A 3,344-nucleotide genomic window follows, 5' to 3' on the forward strand; every position below is an offset into this window, starting at 1 on the left:
GCGCGGGGGGGTGGGGGGGGGGGCGGGGGGGGTGCGGGCAGCCCCACCGCGCTGGTTAGAGGGGCTTGGGGGCCCCCTCTGTGACCTTGGAGGGGTGTGGGGCGGGGGGTGTGTGTGCGAGAGGCCCCCACTGTGAGCCTGGGCTGGTGGGAGATGTGGGGCAGGCTTGGGGAGCCCCCCACTGTGAGCCTGGGGTGATGTGGGGCTGGTGGGGGATGTGGGGCAGGCTCGGGGGCTCTCCACTGTGAGCTTGGGTGGTGTGGGGCTGAGGGAGAACAGGCTTGGGGTTTCCTCTACGAGCTGCTGTGGGGCTGGGACAGGGCTCCTGTTGAGGTGTCTTAGAGGTGCTTTTGTGAGTTTGGGACTAAGAGACTTCGGAAGAATTTGTATGAATTTGGGGATGGAGTTCGGAGGTTGGGGTAACGGAAGAGCTGCTGGTGATGGGGATGGAGCTCAGGGGTGGGGGTGAGGAGGATCTTGGGAGCATATCTGTGCGTTTTGAGGGGGGTTTATGGAGCTCAGGGGGACTCGGGGTCCTCTCTGAATATGGAGGTGAGAGGGGGGCAATATATGTGGGTAGTTCTACGAGCCGGGGGGGCATTTGCGTGGCTCAGGGGGTGCTGACAGCCTGGGTGACCCGAGACATCTGATGGGTGATGTGGGGCTCTTATGGCCTACTGATTCAAGACTGTTGGGGGCACCCCGGTGAACTGGGGGGCCGGAGGAGCGATGGGATTTTTTGTTTGGGTTTGTGGTATGCTTTTTTTTCAAAAGCATGGCTAGGTGCAGTGATGGACACGGTCGATGCTTTCCCAGAGAGCCTTGCAAAGCCCTCCTCGGCCTTGCAGCTCCTCTTCTCCCTGCCCCGGGGGGTTGGAGTCTCTTCATCCCCGGCTGAGGCCGCTGGAGGCCTTGATCGGTCTTTGTTCCCCTCAGCGGGCTGCGGGCCCCGAGTGCCTGGGTCGGGGCTCCTTATCTGCTGGGTGTGTGTGTTTGTTTGGCTTTGGTTCGCTGCTGCCGATTCCCCTTTCTCAAATGATGTCTTGAGAGTTGAGAGGCTTTTGTAGTCACAGAAAGGTCTGATTGTGAAGGAGTCGGTTAACCAGAAGATTATTTGTTTTGCATGGAGTTGTTGGCACTAAAGAAATTCACGATAGTCAGCTCTGTGTCACTTTGTATGGAAATATTCACAGCACATGCTAAATCACTCTGAGCAGGTGCTCTGCATCTTGACTGCGGAGGAGCTGAGAAGGGTGATTAAGTAGAAAAATTCCAAATTCCATCTTTGCCCTGCAACTTCAGTGGTCGTTTTAGGCATTTGAGACTGCATTGGTGTTTTGGATGTTGTGCCCCAATCATCATGAAACAACAGGTAGTTGCCATGAACTTGCAAATGATTGGTAACTGAAGCTTAATTATGTGATGTCATTGAGTTAATTTTCAAAATGACAGGTGGCTGCTTGTGCCTGGATAAATAATCTTCTAAAACTTGGAGCAGTTTCATTTTTGTGAGTTTTGATTTGCCATGGTGGGACAGCTTGCTGCCTTTCACACTATTTGCCTTGGACACTGACCACTTTAAACAAGATATCTTTAATAAAATCTCCCTCCCCGTCTCACTTTATCACAACTACTAGCTAATGAACTTGTGAAATTCAATGTAGCAAAAAAATCTTGGTTGCAAATATTTTAAATAAATGCTGAATTACTTTTTATTAATCGTAAAAAGGAGTTTGATTTTTAGACTTAATATCTGAAAAGCTGCACAAATGTAGTGTATGCATATTTATGTTAATGTATCAGGTATTTTAATCACCTGAAGCTGGTTTAGCAATGATGTATAAGTAGCTCAATAACAAACCTGAAAAAGTCTCCAAAAGAGCCTCCTCTGCTTATGTAGCTTGTTTTAGGAAGTGTTGACAACTTTTTCATGTCCTAGGCTTAATTTTTAAAGTCATCACAGTAAACAGCAACAGCTTGTAAAGATTCATTATCTGTCACCTCAATTTCACTTTGAGATGAAGCCACGAAGTTCACTTAAGGTTCTACAAGCTGTCAATGCAAAAATACTTAATGTGTAAAAGCTTTGGCTGAAGTATGACTATGATGAAGAATAAAGAAGGATTGAAGAAATAGCTAGTACAGGCGTGCTTTGCATGCCATTGCTTCAGTAGGCATTGTTTGCATTCCATTGCTGATTAAAAGTGCTGTTGGGCTTGTAGGCAAAGCAGCTGAGTTCAGTGGAATGTATGAAGCAAATTTTCCCATTAAGATTCATATAAGAGCGGGGAGATCTGAACAGAAGCTTAAATACAGAAATTTGAATATACAAAGGCAATGAGATTGAAAACATGGCTTAAAAATTTCAGTGGAAGTGTTCTTTTGTGCCTCTTTATGACAAGACAATAATTGGGAGTCTTCCTCAGCTGATTTATTTTTTTCCTTGATTAATCTTGGCTGCATGATAGAGGATGGAAAAAACAATATAAGAATTAGCTGTTTGGTCAAATCAAGCATTTGAGATAATTTGGAATGGTTATCGATTGCAGAAAGCCATAATCTCCCCCACTTAGTGATACTGCTTGTCTTCGTAGGTCATACAAGATAACACGTCAGTTCTTATGAAATAAATCAATTTGTTAGTGGTTTGTCAGATAACTGCATTTTTCAGGGGTTGTCCTTCATGGGCAGTGGTTATGCCTAGATCCAGCTTCTTTGGGTTTTGTCTGTTTTTGCTTTAGGGAAGCAGCAGTAGCATCACTGAGTATTAATCTTAAATCTTTAAGAACAGCAGAGGCTCCAATGGAAATAAAATAGAGTTCAAATACCTATAATGTGCTGGCTTGCCTGGTGCCATACTTGTAATATGTTTCTTTTCTTGCTGATATACAATGTAGTAATGAGACTATGAAATTATTGTCATCAGCCTGTTGCAAAAGCTGTAATTTTTCTTAGCTAGATGCCCTATTAAAAGAGACTTACATTGCTACTGGCTTTAAGGGGGTGGGGATGAAGAAACCTGCAAATGACAGAGCTCCCTTTGAAGTGCAGCATAATTAGTAAGGCTATTAATGTTAACTGTGGAAAGCATAATATAAACAACTAACTTCCTAGACCCTTCACAAACGCAGAGGGGCTGTGCAGTGCTGTATTTAGATGCTCCCGGAGTCTTCTGAGAGACACCTTTTCTTATGAGGATTTTTAATACTTTTAAAACTTCATTTGAAGCTCCTAATCTTTGCTACCAGTGCCAGGCTTCCTACTACTTCGATTATCTGAAAGTGCATCTGGCTGACCACACCCTCTCATTCAGGCTGTGATGCTGTATGTGTTGATGTTCTAGA

This window comes from Chaetura pelagica, unplaced genomic scaffold (assembly GCF_000747805.2).
Source record: "Chaetura pelagica isolate M959 unplaced genomic scaffold, ChaPel_1.0 scaffold116, whole genome shotgun sequence".
Taxonomy (NCBI): domain Eukaryota; kingdom Metazoa; phylum Chordata; class Aves; order Apodiformes; family Apodidae; genus Chaetura; species Chaetura pelagica.